Raw genomic sequence first — 20,229 nt, forward strand, 5'->3', positions numbered from 1 at the left:
GCCAACCAGCAACGAGTAATCACATAAAAAGTGGATGCATCATTGGGGTCATGCACCTGGTAGGGAAACATGTTTTTACTAGGATAATGGAGAATGTTTGTTGAATTATAAGAATTAAATAATCAAAAGCATAAATCCCAATAGAAATCTTAACTCTCTTTTTGCCTGCGTACAACCCTATTGGATCAGTGCATCGATGGCCAATGCATCAAGTCTGATTTTTTATTTTTGTCATTAACAAATAGCCATTACATGTTTATTTCTTGCTTTGGCTCGGTGTGTACATGGTTTTGGGTTCTTCTGGGGACAGCTTCAATCAGACAATCTAAGAAGTGCAGATTTCACACTTCTGTATTGTCTTATATTTGTAGACCACTTCTTGGTTATAACAGGAGGGGGAAAAAAGCATGTTTAAACAATCCATATTTCACATTATGAGATATTTTTACACAATTGTGGCATACAGAAACATGATATTATGAAGTTATGTTTTTTTAAATTACAATATACGTTTTAACTTGCCAAAACCGGATAGCCTGTCTCTCTAGCTTGTCAATGATAAATGAAGCTGCCTCCAGAGGGTAGAAATGAGTCATCCTTCTGTAGAGCCCCATGCATTTCAACATCCTTTTTAGTATTTATATACTTATCATATCATCCATAGTGCTTTGTAACACCAGACCCTCACCATGTTTTAACCTAAGCCAGAAGCAGAATTGGATCAAATCATGTGAGTGGGTCGTAACCCTCAATTTAGCGATTGGTTTTGTTTCCTCATACAAACACGAGTTTTACAATTAAAGTATTCACATTAAAATGTGACACCTTGAGCTTTGGAACAATATGGAAATATCTTGTTCTACAAAATCTTCTATGTTACAAAGAGATACAGGTCTCTCTGGCACTCTTTTGTTTTGTTTTTTAATCTGTCACAGCAGCAATACCCTTCCATAGATTCTCTATGTACGTTGTTTCTTAAAAAGATGCAGTAAATGATTTGATTTTTCCAATGCCTAAAATGCCCACTCTTGTGTGTTTTAAGCACTTCATGAACCCAAAGTGAAAAGAAAGTTTAAAAAACACCAACAACTCAAAATCATAAGCTACACATACTGAATTACCTTTCAAAGTGCAACTGCCCAAAGTCAGAAAGCAGCTGATTAAAGAGAGAGAGACCTCAGCTGAAAGAGATGATGCCTGTGAAGTTTAAACCAATTATATTTGATATCTTCATCATTGCATGAACTCAGATCTTTTTGGAAAAAAAAGAAGAGATGTGCAGGGGGAAAAAAAGAGTTAAACTAATATACATAAATATAAGCATGTTTGCCTATAGACTGTTTGCAATAAAGGAGTCTGAGAGGACGTATAGAGGACACGCTCTAAAGAAAAGACCTGATAGAGTGAAGAGGTGATGATGGAAAATTACATCCATCAGCCTCGGCTTCTCCTCACCTTGTCGTTCAGCTAAGACGTATGTGTGTATGACTGTGTGTGGGTGGGTGTGTTTGTGTGGCTCCACTAACAGCACAATAGAATCTCATTGAAGAAGTGAGAGCAGTCCTTCAATAAGATGGAGACAAGAGTTGGTGCAGTAAGTTGAAGCCAAGGACACAGACAGAGATGGAGACAGTGGACTGTTTGAGTTAGACCTCATGAAGCTTCTTCAGAGTATTTCCTAACTATTCCAAAAATGTGTTTCTGGTGTGTATGTGTAATTCAGGAGAAGATGCTAGTTTTGCCTCAGGTTTATGTATTCCTCCTCATGGTCGAACCTCAAAGATCAGGAAACGGGGTCATTTTAAGTTGTATAAAATATCAACCCGAGAGTCCCAATATCTTTCAAAATGCAGGCTGAGGTCCAGACCAGATGGAAAGATCTGGACCAGATTGAATGAAAGCACTTCTCTCTTCCTCTCTCTGCTATTTCATCTAGTTGCCCCTGAGTGATGTGTTTAACCCCCATTTGCAATACAGAAAAAAAGTAGATAAATTATGTTACAGACCTTCTTAAACAGGTCAACGTGTAGATTTCACATCAAAAATAGACCAACACCTCTATGACTGGCAAAATTAGCTGTGGGAAATAATTTTGCTGGAATATAACAGATTTGCGTTTTATCAAATGATACCATATTGTGGTGCATGCTTCACAGCACATCACATCATATTGTACTGAATTAAACTTTATCTCAACATTACTTTTCTTTAACAAATTTTTATTGTTATTTTATGCATGCATTTTTTTTGTATATGTAACTCAACGTTTTCTATTGTTTTAAATAAATGTATTACAGTTTATCATGTTTTATTCGTTCATACCATATCATTTAGTACTGGATCCAATCATATCCAACAGTATGGTATCCTTGCTATCGTATGGTATCAAAGCGCATTATACTATATTGTATCATAGTCAGTGGTGGGTGTAACAAGTTACAAAGTAACGCATCACAGTAATGTAACTACTTTTTGGGGTAAAAAGTAGTGTAATTTGTTACTACTGAAAATATGGTAATGAAACATAGTTCCTTTTTCAGTTGGGCACAACATTACTTTTTCCAGGGACACGTTTGACAGAAACATTGCCTCAGCTGCGCAAATTCACAATAGTCGTTGGCTCTCATTCCACACTGAGGCTGGTATTCGCAATAGCATGCAATAAAGAGCAATAAAGAATTACCTGTTATGTGTTCCATAGTAGAACTTTATGTAGGTTGATACATATAGGAAATGAGATGAGGTTCTGCCCAAAGTCGAGCACCATTAAAGTAACATCAAAGTAATGAGTAACATAAAAAGTTTCTCTCCATAGAGGGTAACTCAGTAGAGTAAGGGACTACTTTTTTTCGAGAAGTAATGTGTAACAAGCAAACACTATTAAAAATAACTTGTCAATGCTGTGTTTATGTCCAGCATGGAAAATTGCCTACTGTTCCACTCCCTCACAGTCACAAGGATGCACTTAGGTACCTTAACATGGTACCTTTTGATATTATGTGAATCGGTACTCAGTACTTTTGACAGAATTTGGTCAGTACCTATTAAAGTACCTAATTTGGCACCCATCCCTATACTGCATCTAAGTGCATAACATTAAGTCATATTAAATCAGTCATATCCTAGTGTAACGTATCGTAGTAAATGAATTTGTACTCAGAGTACCATGGCCAGGAGAAGTGTCTAAATCACATGCCTTATCAACAGGGGTACCCCTGGGGTCAGTGCTTGGTCCCCTACTCTTCTCCATATACACCACCTCACTAGGTGCAGTGATCTTTTCTCATAGCTTCTCCTACCACTGCTATGCTGAAGAAACTCAGCTTTTCCACCTGATCTCTAGCCAGACTCTTCTCCTCTGTTGTACTCAAATTAATTACCCAACTCTATACGATCCACAGAGTCCTTTTCTACTTTTAAGAGATGTCCAAAGACTCATCTGTTCAGGGAACACTCAGGCACTTAAGCTGACCCTTCTCCTCTTTGTCCTCAGGGGTAGAATGAGTCAGAAGGTCTAAGACTCAGCTCTTAGTGAATATTCAGCACTGATCATTGAATATTGTTGAAGGTTGAAGTATATTTTTGCAGTGATTAATTGTGGTTAGTTATAACTACATTTTTCTACACACGGAAAAAAAATCTTCTTGCACTTAATGGTAGCACCTGTAGCCAAATAACTTGTAACACTTTGTCCCACTAAGGTTTTCCCTGTCGCCTAAATTCTTTCTGGTGTTGTATGCTGCTTTGGACAGAAGCGTCTGCTAAATGAAACTGTAGAGCTGTAGGGAGGCATTCTGCTGCCTGTGGCATCCTGTACGGGGGTCAGAGTAGAAAATGACTTCTTTTTTCAATTCTTCATGGATTTTTTTATTACTCTGGTAATGAAAACAAGAGAACACTGCACTCGTTATTTGATTGAAGGGACCTGACACTCAACCATGACATTAGCTGATGAAATTTTAAATGAATAAAACATGATGTGTCCTCTCGTTATATTGTGAATGCTGTTTTAAGGTTGGCACAATAATCCCATCAATCAATACTAGATACACTGTGCATGATTACTCATCACACAGGTGCTGACGGTTACAGTATATCCCTGCTTCTGTTTTGCCGGTCAATAAATGACATTTCAAGCAACAGTGAGAATAACAAAGTGCTGCAATGGAAAGCTAAGGTTTTTCAAAACACTGCAGAAGGTTGTGTGTGTGTTTTTGCCAGCAACATGTTCTTGGAATGACTCTGTGGGACATGATGAAGATCCAGTTTTGATTCCTTAGGGTGCAGGGGAACATGGCCTTAAGCAGTGAAGCATAAAATGAAGGTTTTTATGTAACCTGTCTCACTTATGTGAAGAAAGGACAGGAAGATCTCATCTCTTATAGAGCATGTTGAGATACAATACTCTTTCGTCTCATAGTCAAACTGTATTGTAGGATGAACATTTTAAAGAGGGGTTGTTTTTGCTCTCCCATATTTTAACCATTGATATAAAGTAAGAATGCCGCATGTCCATATCAAATGTGCAGATTTTCAACCCCCTTTATATATATATCTTTTAGAAATCTCTATATCTGTCTGAAACTCGAAATTATCTGTTCTGCAAACAAGAGATCTTCATGAGACTTGCTGAAATGATGGGGTCATTGTATAAAAGTCTCCTTGCTGGTTCACATGTTTTAAAGGGTGGGCTTCAAATAGGTCTGCCAGCTAGTGATGTGGAAGTCGGCTTCTGTTTGGGAGCCAATTCAGGTTTTTTTTTTTGTTTTTTTTTTGGCTCCCAGACTTTTTTTTTTTTAAGCCACACATGATTGCAGCCAATCCATTTTGTTATTTTCTTTTTGGTGGTTTATTTATTCATTTATTTATTTATTTATTTACTTATTCTTTTTTGGGAAAGGAATGAAAGAATAAAATAAAAAATAAGCTAGTGTAATAAAATAAATAAAGGCCTAAATATACAGCAAATCATTTTACATTGTTTGTGGTAGTAAAGATAATAAGACAACTTGGGAGCTGAAAGAGACAAATTCCCTTCACTACTCTCCGCTGAGCAGGTGGTTAGACAAAAGAGAAGGAGACAACATAAATGCGCTGTAATGGTAAAGTTAAGAAAATAAGTGAAAAAGAAGTAAAGTCTGCAAGATTAAACTTTCTTATCGAGCCACTAGTTCTGTGTTGTTTCACTTCCAACGTTTTGTAGAAAAAAGGCAATATTTAAATTCTAAATAGTTACATGTTTGTTTTTGCATGTTATGATTAATTTTTTAGCACCTTGTAGAGTGAGTAAATAAAAGCAACGTATAGAAATCAATAAAACAAATCAATTTCTTTCTACATCAATAATCAATTATGCATACAATTTTACATTATTGTTGGTAATTAATTAATTTGAGCAATCAAAAAAATTGAAGAGCCGCTTCGGAGCTAAAGGAGCCGGCTCGTTAAAAAAAGCCAGAATTCCCATCACTACTGCCCACAGCTCTGCCCCTGACAAGCCTCCAGAGTGCTGGCCAATCAGAGCGAAGGGGTTTGTGGAGCTGTGTGGTATACCAATGTCCACAGTTCACTGTTACCCCACCACATGATGGTCTAGATTTTCAGAGCAACAGTACACTGTCCTGTCTAATGTTTTCCCCTTCCACACAAAGTCACCTCACTTTAGCTATTGTTGCTTTGCAAACTCATTCCTGCAGTCACCAGATGGTTGAATATCAGGGGTAGGACTCAATAAGAACTGATTTGTTGCGTAGAAGCTTTGAAGTTTTAAGATAACTAAATTGATTTTCAATGCACATTGTTTGACTGAAGCCTGATCTACTACTTTTATCAGGACTAAGGCTGACTGTGAGCTGCAAAGGGGGGTGCTGCCGCAAAAGCACGGTGGATCTGTGCAGCGTTTTCAATCAGAAAAAAAAAACAGTAAATGGGCCACACCAAAAACTGATGTCAGAAGGTAATTTTTAAATAATCTGAGAAGTCTCCACGAAAAAAAAAAAAAAAAAAAAAAAAAACGTGTGCAAATGGTATTACAGAATTACCAAACTACTGATTTAACCATTTATGGAGAAGCAAACAAACAATAAACGTGGAGTAACAAACAGTAAACAGGAGTAAGAAAAATAGTGGTTGTGTGTAAATTATGTAAACCCACTTTGGGGGTATTAGAGAGCAGTACAATGCATAAAAAGGGCACAATACCTCCTTTTAAATAAAAACGGTTCCACGTTTGCTGGTCACCTGCACTCTTCTCTCCTTAAATTGCTTTGCCTTTCTTCCATTCTGCCTTCTCCTTCTGTTTAGCACCAATCTTTCCTCTCTCCTCAAATACAAGCGTGTGGTTTTCAGGTCTGTATGTGACAGACTGGCTGTCATTTTCTCTTCCTGTATGACTATCCTAACTCCTCTTGCAGGTAGTGTATCCTTCTGCCTTCACTCTATCTCCTCCCTCTCCTCCTCTCCTGTGATTATCACATAAGAGGTCATGCTATTAGTCTGCTGGTCACTCATCCAGCTCATGGTATGGACACACATGGCTGCTCATGTCTTATTAAGTGGCTGCTAACAGTCAATCATCCTCGCTCATAGCTCGTAACTCCCCCACATTCTGAGGTTGTTTAGTCAGTCAGCTGCTCAGTCAGAGGATCGCTCCAAAAATCATAGAAAGTATCAGTCATGCCAGTAAGCTTGACAAACCTCACTGTGTTTCAGCTTATTAGTAGGAAGATAAAACCAATGACACTGTTCTGTGATGCTGGTATTGAAACAGTTATTTGTACAGTCAGAAGAGGACATCACAATGTAAACGTCATTGTCTTCTTTTCTTCTTGGAAGTATCCACTTATATGTGACCTAGGCTTAAAAATTATGATTTTCTTTTACATTCCAAAGTGCAGTTTAGATCATCAGAAATAAGACTGGTTATTTCTATGGTAGAATGATATTTCTAAAGCCTCTACAAGCAGGGGTCACATGTCATTTACAAAACTAGAAATGCCTTAATTGACGTTTTCATACATTTCCACAACAAACGGATGCTAAGCACGGACATGGTTTCCGTGATGTCACCCATTGGTTTCTGAAAGGTTGTTTGATGCGAGCACTGTGTTCAAACTTTTTTTTTTTTTTTTCACTCGGAGATGTGTTGATTCCTATGGTTTGTGCAATAAACCACTTGATGCTTTCTGTTCCATTTGCCCGCACAGAACAGGGTAAAAGGGCGTTTGTATACTCTGCTCCTTCTGCATGGAACATGTTGCAAAAAGACTGGAAATTAATCTGATCTTGTTTCTATAAATGCATTTAAATCCAGACTGAGAGCACTTGAGATAGCGTCCTCAAATTGTACCTTTTTTTTTTGTAATTTTAATTTTGATTGTAAATCACCATAATTTTACTGTGTAACTTTGCTGCCTCTTTGCCAGGACTCCGTTGAAAAAGAGGTTCTTAATATCAACGGGACCTTCCTGGTTAAATAAAGGTTAAATAAAAAATAGAAAAATCTTGAACTCGGTAAGAACGTGTCGCCACTGTGGTCACATGGTTAGTTTGCACACCAATGGAAGCTGGCCTCCGAGCTGTCGGACCAAGTCCTGCAGCCTCTTACCCATATGTCACTTCCCACTGGAGCAGAGTCTGTCAGAGTCCGTCTGTGTAGCAGAGAGGCAGATCTGGTTCTGGTGCCTAAGACAATCTTGTACTTGCTCAAATCACACAGATACTGGCTAGAAGTCTGAACGCCATTCAGAATTGTACACAGTGGTTTTTATTTATTCATTTATTTATTTACTTTACAAAATTGTATAAGGTGATGTGTCATGGTTAAAAACAAAAAAGAAAAAAAAGCTAATGTGCAGTCAGTGTTATTGATATATTTTGTTCAAAATGTTTAAATAGCTAAACACAAAAAAGTGGTTCAGACTCTAGGATAACGTTTTTATATGAACCTTTTACAGCCGACAGCTGCTGTAAAACTATTAAGGCATCTGAATTATATCTATTTTCAGAATTATTATTTATTTTCTAATTAGCTGCACTAGTTGTTGGGCCGGCAGCAGCTCAGCTCATAAATAAATAAATCATGGGTCTTGCCACACTAAACAACATCTTTTTAGAATAGCTTGTTCTGGAAGTCCACTTCCTGTTGAATTTTCTTGCACACATTGCACAGACCCAGCCTTCTGCAGCAAACAGGTATTTCCACAGGATAGAGTATCCACTGTATTGCCAAAAAAACCTAACCTCCACCAAGTAAGAACAGCAATGTGCTGCAAGTTTCAATCTGACATCCTTAAATTTGACCAGTAACTTCTCAGTGTTTGGTGTTTAGCAGTGAAAGCTAAGACAGAGAGGGAATCTAAATCTAAAGCCACAACTTGGCTCCTTTCACCAAATGCCAGCTCAGTGTTGGTGATGAGCTGTATTTAACGACCGTTTGTATTGATATGGTTTTGTAAAATGTTACAGTGCTGTGTTTGAAGCACAAACCTATACAGACTTTAAAAGTTGGCCATTGTTTCAAAAGAGAAGATTTTCTGCTGCTTTTCTTGCTGGCATTTCATGTGTCCTATGATGTGACATTTTCATGCTCCCCCTTAGGATAATATGAAATAGCTTTTGTGATCCACTGACTTTTAGCAGAGTAATATCATCAGGGCATATTTTCAATATGTCTTGTACTGTGGTTTATGATTCAATTTATGAATGATTTTCTTCTCAGACTCATCTGACAATTGTTTTTTTTCCCTGCTAATTAGCATGTTTAGCACGCACTGCTGTGATTTTGGAATAAAACATGTTGTCTTAAGAAAGATGTGTAGAAACAAAGATTTTAAGTTGTGAAGTGCAGTTTGAGACAGTGTAGTGGTTATGTAGATAGATGACACCAGAATGTAATACAGACACGATTCATGTATAGAGCCAAAAATGCTTTTGTATTCATACAAAGTCATTGTTACATTGGCCCCATAATTTATCAAACTTTACACGCACAGATCAGCATTGATCAATCTGAACATGGGCGTCGGGTATGCTCAAATCTCACGCCAAGTCTGAGTATGCAAGTTTCATGTCAGTGGGCAGCGCAGTGTAGCGAGGAAATTACATCTGTGAAGGATAATCATTAGAACATATGAGGGCCAAACAACTCTAGACAGAAAAACTGATGTTTTTAGATTAATATTTAGATCCTTGAACTAGATAAGACACCAAGAATCACTCTTCTTCCGCCAATCCATAAAATACATGGCAGCAGCACGGGCTGTCAGTTGATTTCTCTGTATAAAAAATGTGTTTCCTTTATCGGTTTACTAAAAAAAAATAAATAAATACAGATACCGGTAACAGTTTTTAATACATTATGGCAATTGTCACTCACTGTTCACAGCAAGCCTTGGCCACCTCTTGCAGTCTCTAACAAACACCAGGAACTCTTCTGCCCCAGTACCACCCATTTCACACTCATTCATCTGTACAAACTGACTCCAGGGGAGCTGCTTGGTGGAGGTGCGGTGAAGCCCAGTTAGAGTGGACTGGGTTAAGAGCTTTTGTCAAGGGCGCTATCAGAGGTCTGCTGGTGAATGAGGATGTTCCTGAACAGCTCAGAAGCCCAGTTATAACCCTTAAATCCTTAGTACAAGATGTCTGAAACAGCAGAAGAAAGGCACATTTTACTAGTTAGTTTAGAAATACTATTGCTGGTTTTTATCACAGCACAGACAGAAGGACTCAAATGAAAAGTAGTCGTTACCAGCAGGGTTTGAATTACACAGTGGCCTTTGGGGGAGCCCTATATTTTACCATGTGCACCACGTCTTTTTACCTCACATGTATGCGCATATTTTATGACCCATATGTGGCCAATAACAGGTTTACAGAGAAAAGAAATCCACTATAACTACAGCAATTGCCTAAAACTGAATTGAAAATTTCATATAGGCAGCAAAGTTGTTTTGGCTTACGTACTGTAAGATTTAAGGCAATAAAAATACCACTGCAACTTATTTAACTGTATCATGTCAACTGTTCAGATCAATGTGGCAGTGGCAGCTTTCCTGGTTCCCAAATCTCTAAATTGCCCCTCACTTAAGTTTCACAAAAAAAAAAAAAAGCAGCAGGTAAGATTAAAACAGCTGGTCAAATCCCCCACAAAGGTATGCAGTAAGTTAATTCACCAGTGCAAACGTTGCCTCTACTCAGGAGCAGCAGCGTACTGTCACACACAAAAAACTGTATTATCCGTGGTGCTGAAACAAGCTCTGATATCAAGTGAGGCTCATTAAAAATCAATTCCATCTCAGTTTGGAAACGGGCACAATACAAATCCGAAAATTTTCAGAGCTCCCCCTAGAATGTGTCAGGTATCGCTTCTAGGGGAGGGCCTGACCCTTTCAGGGGAGTGGGGCTCTCCTTAGCTCCCCCATAATTTGAACCCTGGTTACCAGAAGGCGACAGAAAAGGCAAAGGCAAGAGAAGAGAACCAGGAATCCAAAGGGGTCTGCTGGATGTCTTTGAAACAAGGAGAGTTTATCTGGCAATTGTTGAGTGGACAAACTGGGAATATAAAGGAGCAGGCGGTGCAGAAAACAAGACACAGGTGAAACACATTAGGGAGGGGTCAGGTGATCACACAGGAGGGAGACTGGACCACAACTGCAAGATAGGGAGACGGATCAGACTGAGTAAACTCAAGCTGTGTCCACATGTAGCCGGGTATTTGGAAAACCGCATATTTTTATACGTTTACGCCTGTTGTCTACAGGAAACCAAAGCTTTGCGTCACTGAAAACGATGCTTTCTGAAAACTCCGGCCAAAGTGAAGATTTTGGAAAACTCAGATTTTATGGTTTCACGTGGACACCGGTAAATAGTTTTTGGTTCTTAAACGTCACAGTTGAATGATGGGGGCTCATTCTGATTGGCAGGCATGGGTTTTACATCGGGAAAACACTGTCCATTATGGGTTTGGCGCACTTGAAGCTGCACTCACCGGCGGAATTACCCGCTGTGTGTGGACGATAGTATTTTCTTAAAAAGAACAAGGGGGAGATACTTGTTTTTGAAAATACCCGGCTATGTGTGGACATGGCCTCAGACACTTAAAACTAGAATGACACAATGGAAAATAGACAGACGACCTGTGTATGTTTTAAAAACTGTCTGGATAAATTTGAGTTCTCTAAAAGCCTCTCATTGCCAAACCCTTTCAATACATGTGAGATCCTCTGAATACGCCTAAGTCAAAACCAAACACTACATCCCCGATAAGACTTTCCAATAGAAATCCAATAAAACTCAAGGCTTTACTCGCCTTTGCAGAGAAAAACAAACAACATGCCCAGGTATGCTGACATTTTGAATAATTATTATAGAGAGGAGCCTTGGCAAGACCACACAAGCAGAGTGGAATTTCTGAAACCAGCCCAAAATAGTGGAAAAGAAAGAAAAAGGAAAGTTGGATTTGAACTTTAAAAGAGTTCATCCCCAAGAGAAAAAACGTATGAGGCTGTGAAGTTTTTAGGAAACAAACATGAAATTCCCTTTTAATATAGCTCTGTGGAGTTTCTGTGTGGAGTTTGCATGTTCTCACATGTGCATGTGAAAGGTTGTCTGTCTCTATGTGTCAGCCCTGGGATTGATTGGCGACCAATTCAGACCAATTTAGGATGCAGCACCAAGAGTAAAATGTGGATACCCCAAAATCCATGTTACAAACTTAAAAAATAGAGAATGTCACTAGAATGACCCAGAATTTAGGAGAAAGAATGGGAAAAAAGTAAGATGTATAGTGAGCAGGTGTTTGTGCAAATTAGAATCTTGATAGAGTGGGCAAGTCCTGCTTACCACCTTCTCAGGAAATGTTGTTGTAGACAAACTTCTTGGGATTTATCAGTTAACAAATCTCAAGTTTTTTTCTTTGAATGCCCCTCTGACTCTGACATTATCCAGACTTAAGGCCTTTGCACACCAACGACGACACGGATAGACGGCACAAAATTTGGAGGCATTATTTTGACACCCCTGTCTATGCAAATCAGGAGTAAACTCCTCCAAATGTCTCTATAATCATTTTTTTTGTCGTTTTTATGTCTTTTGTCGTACAGTCCCAGGTGCTGGGACACAAACAAAATCAAGCAGCCCGCCATGTTAAATGTTTTGGTATGTGACATATCAACGAGTGTTTTGATTGGTCAGATGTGTACTCATTGCAAGCGACACTTTGGAAAATTTGACCTCGGCCTGAAAAATAAAAGTCACAATTTCACTCAGGGAAATAATGTTGCTGGTGTGAAAGCTTGCGTTGAAAAACAGTAGGTTCTAAAAAAAAATGTGTAAAATATTTGTATAAAAATATGCGTCTGGTGTGCAAAGGGTTTTAGTCTCCTTGTGGGCCTTATGACAATAAACACATATGGAAAACAAATTAACATTTTCTGTTTGCATATTTTCATATAAAAGTGAACCCATAATTTTTATTATATTTGAACATTATCAAACTGAATACACAATTGTGAAAAGTTTTTCAAGGCCTTTACGTATATGGATATTTTTTTTTGACCGGATATCTTTGTCCTTGTCGAATAAAAAGTCTCTGTCTACACCACAGAAGTATCTGTGTCCATACAAAGAGGCAAAACTGAAAACGATTGCCCCTGAAGTCTGCAATGCCATGCCTGGCCGATAAGTGGCATCTTAGCAAAATGTGAAAACCATAAAAGAAGAACGTTATGAGCATGTGCAGTCAAAAACAGGAAGAAGAAGAAGCAGTCAACGGAGTAAGGAGATAGCGAAAAAAAAAAAAAAAAAAAGGGTCATTTTTGTGGACGGATGATGAGGTGGACTTGTTACTTCATGAACATCATCATCAACATTACATTCAATTGTAGAGCTGTAATGAGAGCAAAAAGTGCTATGAACACAGAAATAGCGCAGTAAATGTCGGCCATTGTTTTTGTTGTTGGCAACCATTGCTACAGTGCCTTGTTGCTAGGCGCTTGTCGTCATCATGTCAACACCAGCTCCATTTAAGACTGCTACAAAGATCTACTCAACCGGATATTTTTACATTTCTTCACTTTTTAATCTATTTTTAAAAAATTCAGTTTATGTGGGTGAAATCGCTGTGTTCATGTGGTTGCGAGGCCCAATTGGGCAGAAAAATGTGTGTTTCGGAATATGTCCATATTGGTGTGGTCCAGGCCTAAATTTTAAGAAAATCTGTCATAAATGCTCATTCACACATGGATGAAGGAGAGATATTGGGTCAGTGTCTTGCCCAAGGACACTTCAGCTTGTGACCGCATAGAGCTGGACAATGAACCTCCAACCTTCTGATTGAAAGACAAGTGACTACCACTGAGCTGCAGCTGCTCCATTCATTTGAATTACACTACAAAATGTAGGAATTTCGTGATAAACTTTTATATATTACAGGCAAATATCAAACTACGGCCTTTTGAGGCGCATGAACCAATTTCAAGTCTAAACAATTGGAAATTATGTGCTGAATGGAAGAAAATGACTATTTGCATATAAAAAATAATTCAAACAGCCACAGTGAGGATATGAAGTAAATATTTTTAAAAGGACATTATCACGCACCGAGAGCTGTGAGGAAATAAAAACAGTATATAACTGTTTTGCCTGACTTTGTAAAGGTCAAGTGATTTAAAGGGTAATTGGAAGATATCTATCTTTATGGGCTATCAAAAAAACACTTGACATCAGCAGATTACACACCCACACACACACCCACAGATAAATATATGCTATGACTCCCTTTCATTGTGTTGATCTGTGTGTGAGCAGGGTTGTGTCTCTTCATAAAAAAGAAGCATCATTTATTATCTTACACAAACAGACAGTGACCTATTAGCTTGAAGAAATGAATGATGGAGTGGGAGTGTGCCAGCATGAGGAGAGAATTGTTAAAAGACTGAGTACATGTAGGGCGTGAGGGAGCGTTTCACTCTCGGCTAGAATGAGGTTAAAACGTATTCTGAGGACAGGCAGTAGCTGTTTCACACATGTGTGATACTGACTGTGTGTGCAGCTGATTGTGTTTGTGTGCTCACGGCTGTGTGTACTCTGCATATGTGGGAAGATAAGAGTGACTAATGTACGTCTCTGGTGTAGCAGCAGCAGCAGCAGTGGTGAATGTTACTGAGGGGTTTAATTAGCTGTCACACAACAGCCAATAGAGTGAAACACAGTACTTAGCACAGCTATTACAGTGTGTGAATAAGAAAGTAAATATGTGTGATTTTAAATGTGTCAAAGCTGACTGTTTGCTTTTTCAGTTATAATTAATTACATTTTTTTCTGCCCATTAATATTGTTTATTTTTTTATGCATTTTTATATGCAACTTCTTTATGCTTATCTTTTGTGTGCATGTGTTTGTAAGTGACTTATTCGAAGACAAATAGGTTCAGATAAGAGGGCGTTAGCTTGCTGCGACTTTCCAAATAGCATCTCAAGCTGTGTCAGGCTAAAAAAGCTGAAATCGTTGCAGCCTTGATAGCTTATGCATGGCGGCCCCAAAGTGCAAAAAGAAAAAGAAATAAAAAGGAAAAATTGAATTATAAAAGCAAAAGCACTACCATAATAAAATAAAACAAAATAAGCACACACAGAAAAACACAACTACACAACACTACAACTAAAGAGAAAAATCAGACACAACAAAAACAACAACCATTATATGTCACAATAAAAACACAAGCACAGTAATAAGTAACTCAAGAAATTTGTGGGGTTTTTATGCTTTTTTCTGTTTGAGCTTGTGCTTTCTTTTTGTTACGTTTTTGCACTTCAGGGCCACCATACTCAAATTTTGAAAATGGTTTATCTACATCTTTGATCAATCTCAAATGTTTCATTACACCTGACAAGTTTTCTTGACTTTTTTTTTTCCTAGTATGATACATACCACAGACCCAGTCCTTAATCTATCAACAAGCTATTATCTCCTCAACAATCCAAAGCTGTTATTGGGTTTGACAAGGTAAAACTAGATAAGTGGCCATTCAGTCAAGGGTCTGCTATGTTAGGCAAAAAATCCAACCTACAAGTAGTTTGAAGTCAAAATTTAACCAAAAACTTAGCTTTGGACTACAAGAAGAACACTAACACACTCAGTGGGAAAGCATCCAACTCCACACTCTGGCTCTTGCTTTGGTGGGAAGGTAACAGCACTTACCACCTCCAGGCCATTAAAGTGTTTGGCATGGGATACCTGGCAACACACTCCAACAACTAATTGGTGAACTGCCCTGATGATAAAAAAAAGAAAGAATCATCCCAACCACCACATTAGCATTAGGGGCTGCTTTTTATCTGTCCTTAAAATTAACACTTTGTTACTTAAGCTAACTTACTGTTCACTTAATACAACACATTCTATTTTTTTTTAAATCATGAAACTTCCTGGTAAATAAATCGAGCTGCATGAAACAGAGCCTATTTATTTGTACAAAATCCCAAAACCAAAAAAAAAAAAAAAAAAAAAAAAACATAAAAAGAATAGTTTCCTTACTCCAATCAAGAGACAATCCCCATTGGCAAAAATTCTCTCAAATTTAACAGATATGTCCTTGAAGATTCTAAAATCGCACTAAATTTTGATCAAAAAGCAACATGTTGCAGAGGAAGGAAAAACAAAAGAGTGTGACTCCTAGCCCTGATCCTTCAGTCCTGTGTAAAGTCCATCATGGAGTAGAGTCCTTCTGGTGGCTCAACTGTTGTTGTCCTCAAAAGCACAAATAATATCCCTTACCCTTGTTATTTGCAGGAGGAAACGCCATAATAAAAAGATAACCATACCTTTCTGCTCTGTAAGACTTCTCTTCTCACCAAATACACTGTTCACCAAAAAACCCTCCTCCTGGGAGGCTGTACCCTAGCTGCACACCTGCCTCCCTGCCTGATGGAGCCTTACTGAATAGGCCGGCTCAAACAAACCACACCACATACACAGGGAACAGGGGAAAAGGGGGAAAGGAAATGGTTATAACCTTTAGACGCATTTATCTAAGACGTTTAACCTTGTTTTAATATTCTCGATATTTTTCTCTCTCCTTAGAGCCCGGGGCAGTGACATGATTTGACCAATACTTGAAATTTTAATGAATTAGAAATGCCAACCAGCAAAACTAGTGGCATACCAATTCAGGCTCAAGTGTACCCCTAGTTCTGGTGATTTGCCAGTTGATGCCTTTTTAAAAAGCAGCAAAGTTTGAAAACCCTCCCTGCTGTCTGGCTAACTCTTCTTTGGGTGCGTGTCAAAGCGAAAAAGTTCCATCCGTCTTCCCTTCACTTGCGTTGTTCTCTTGCGTCTTGGTCCCTCCCACCACCAGAGATGCATGGGAGAGACGCGAGGAAATGAAGAGAACCTGAAGAAAACCTGCTCTCTGTTTATTCTGTGTGCTGTTACGAAGCTCACTGATCACATTAACGGTAAAATGCTAAATTGTTGGATTATTTATGAATTATTTAACCTTTATCTAGAGTGCATCTGATCGTGAACTCTGAAGCTTATTAATATAACCCAGTTTATTGTGTCTCAGGAAGATTTTATTTATCAGTCAGTTTTTTGTATTAACCCTCTGTTATATTGATTTGATGACGGTTGTGTTCAGTATTCTGTGCTTTAAACTTGCAACAAACACTTACACACTGAACAATCCTCAGTGCCTAATTTCAGCTCGTCTTTTCTCTCATTAAACTCCGTTGTGTTTGTGAAGTTTCATGTAGAGAAGTCTGAGCCGCTGCAGCGTCCAATCAGAGAGTGATATTCAATATGGGGGCGTGTCTGTCAGTGAAAAGACTTTCGCAATGCCAGCTCTCATGTTTCCTCGATCATAGCTCCTCCAATCAGTCTCCTCCATCCTCTCTCCTCTCTCCTCTCTCATCTGAGCACAATTATCGCTTTGGGACAGTCTTCAAAATGACGACTGGGAAAGCACTTCCGGTGCCAGAGAGGAGATAGGACGGAGGAAGCACAAAGTTAACGCATTGAGACACACCCTTTACCTTGTCTTATAAGCTTTGTTGTTGCCTCACTGCCCTCTTCTGGTCAGGCAATCTAGAGCAAATTCCTTTTTTTTTTCATATGTTGCTGGTCTGATTCAGATTTAGATATCCTTAATTGGAAACAGGGAAGGGGAAGTTACATTCCAGTTTCACCCTATCCAAGAAACATAAAAAGATAATGACATATAACATGTGGAGGACAGGAGCAGGAGAACTGTAGTGTGTAAATTTCACAGGACTTCAGGCTTTGCAGACAACAATGGGCCACAGGAACCACTTTCTTTTATGGAAGTAGAGAATAGTGAAGTAGCCTCTGGTCACCTCAGACTAGTTTGAAGCTACAGACATAAATGGTAAATAAGCTTTTTATAAAAAGCAGCTTGTTGGCATTTTTGTTGTAAACATTTGAGCATTCTGAGTACAACTTCACAGAGTTATAAGCAAAGCTCCAGGCTTTTGGATTTTTATTTGCAACTGCATTGAATGAATAATGAGCACTTAGTGTTGTTCTCATTGGCAAGTTTAATCTTTTATTTACTTTTTGTCTATAAACATGGTTAACAAACTTTTCTCTATGCTCTATTTATCATATTTTAACAAACTTGGTAAAGTGGCAGCCTAGCCAAGGGCAGTCTGACTTAATTCAGAAAAAAACACTCCTCCTTATTGAGAAATTGTGTTAAGTAGAGATTTTGTAGTTCTGTAGGAACAGAAATGGAACTGTTTTTTCTGTTTCAGCATTTTTTTTGAGTCCTCTAGTCAGCTGGCAATTCCAATCCTTTGCAAACCAACTTCAAATCAGTGATGATGTTTGATCATGCTTCCGTAACTGTAACATCATAATGAGATATCTGATTGCAAGTGCAGCTTACTACTTGCTCCAAGAGGCAGTTTCTCAACACTAACTCTATTCCTGCTCCTCAAGTTGCTTGTCAAACTTGCAAACTAAAGTAATGCACAGACAAAAAAAAGTCTTGGCCAATCTTGGCTCCACCAGGTGCCAAAAAATATTGGCGGTTTCCTCTCAGAGGCAATGATTGCCATTTGACCAATAGTTTCCAAGTTTGGACAAACTCATACCACAGTGCCAATTTAGACCCTGGGTGATATGAAATTTTACATTTAGTTTTTGTCAGCCCCATATTTTTAAAATGTCTCCCTGAGGAGTCAGGGTGGTTTCAGTAAAACTAAGTTCTTAAAAAGTATGTATGATTGTTACGAGAAGACTTATGTTAAAACCTAAAAACAAATATGCTTCACACATGTGAACCTGAACCATACTGTTGCACATTTAGCAACAACTTCTTCTGTGTAAAAATATTTTTGCGTGTAGAGTTTAACTTACACTTTTGTCTTTATACACCAGCATTTGTTTCAATTTCAAAGAGACAGACCTATTAGTTTTCTCAAAAAGGATTGCTATGATCGATTTCAGTTGTTTGAATCATTGTCCCCTTCTAAAGGACAACACTGTCATGACAGAAAACCAAAGATATTTCTCCTGAGATTGTTAAGGCATCCCCAACTCTGAAATTGCCTCACATACCTGCTGTTAGGTCAACATTAGTATCAGACAGAAACGATCAGAAGAGTCCTGCCTGGGGTTCCTTGGTGGGCAGTGGTCCAAACTGTGTGCTAAATGTGATCGATAATGTTTAAAAATCAATCCTGGGCCGCAAGGGTCAGCCTCTGAAGTTGGGCTAAAACTGAAGGAGTTTACTGTTTCTCTTTGCTGTGGTCATACCCCTGATGAGAACCAGTAATTTGGTTAAAAGACCTCATAGGTCATTTTTAATCTGCTTGACCATAAATCATATGGATTATTTCTAGGATCGATTTAACAGATAATTTTTGGCATAAAAGTTTTTCAACAGTAGATCAGGAATCTTCATATTTTTAACTGTGTATTTAAGAAACTGTTATTTTATCTTTGAGGTTTTAAGTGTATTCTCAAAGTGAAACAGTTCTCACCAGTGAACTGTTTGGGACATGGGATCTCAAACTTTATTAGACTATGACCCCCAAAGAGTGGCGCCAGAGACTGGTGACCCTCAGCTGTAGGTATGTACTTATGGGTCAGTTCGAAAACAAATGAATACAAAAAGAAAAAAACACACCTAATTTAAATGATCTATAGAGAGTTAGACTAAATTGTGCACACATTACTGGTCTAAAAAAACACCCCTGATTTAGGAGGCCAATGAGGCGCAATAAAAAGTTGTTTTTGATCTTTACTTTTAATTTTGTAAATATTTGCTGCTAGTGCTGCTACACCAATAGTCTGTAATCTTAATTTGGATGTAGAAAAAGTGTTCACTTGGTGAAATACAGTATTTACTTTTTGGTTGTCACTCTAATATACATAAAGGATTAGCAGGAATCCATACACAGATACACTCAGTGGTGCTCTACCCACAGCAAATTGTTTTACTGATAAAAGCAATTCAAGTGTCGATTAAAAAAAAAATGTTTTAATGTAGAATAGACTAGATTAAAATAGGATGTACTTTATTAATCACTGAAGGGTAATTCAGTCATACAGAAAAACAGTAGTTTTTAAGAATATATAAATCAAATAATGTTACAAGTGTCAACTTGAAGAATAATGTCTTTGGCCACATTCTCCATTCATGCACCACCTCTACAGGGTCCAGGACAGAGCTGGCCTTCTTCACCAAATTGTTTAGTCTCACTCTTTTGTATCCTGTCTGCCTTAAGCAGATTAAATCCTTCCAATGTGGTGGTTGTGTCTTGTGTTAGCTCTTCTAGTAATGTCTGTGAAAAGCCTGTTGCTTCTCTTCTCTGTAGTATTCCCTCTAGTTCTGGATTAGCACAGCTAGCTTGTCCATCTTAGTGGAGACAGATCTTACGTTCCCCATGACGGATGGGATGGAAGGACAGGTTGATGTCATCTCTGCTTAGCTCACACTGCAGTACCAACACGTCATCCTCGCCTCCTCCTCCTCAGCTTGTGGGGAACATTGGCCCTAGCACCAGTTAGCATCAACATGCTATGAGCTGCAAATAGCTGGAATCTTGTGCATAAACAATGCTATGATGGCCACATGTAGAATCTCCGGACACACACAAGAGCAAAGAAAAGGAAACCACCACTGCAAACACAACCAGTTTTGTTTCAATGGCCAACTAATGAGCATGAAAGGTAACAGGCTCCAAATATGAAGATAATCAGAATGAT

At 38.4% G+C, this 20,229-nt stretch overlaps 1 protein-coding gene across 1 annotated transcript in view; it reads right to left on the bottom strand.

Annotated features, from left to right (window-relative positions):
* LOC141785460 (leucine-rich repeat-containing protein 51-like) overlaps nucleotides 1-20,229 on the bottom strand; it is a 49,151-nt gene that overhangs the window by 3,642 nt on the left and 25,280 nt on the right. The gene's annotated exons all lie outside the window — the stretch shown is intronic.

This window comes from Halichoeres trimaculatus, unplaced genomic scaffold (assembly GCF_033239565.1).
Source record: "Halichoeres trimaculatus isolate MK-OKI-2021-1 unplaced genomic scaffold, fHalTri1.1 fHalTri1_scaffold_23, whole genome shotgun sequence".
Classification (NCBI taxonomy): domain Eukaryota; kingdom Metazoa; phylum Chordata; class Actinopteri; order Labriformes; family Labridae; genus Halichoeres; species Halichoeres trimaculatus.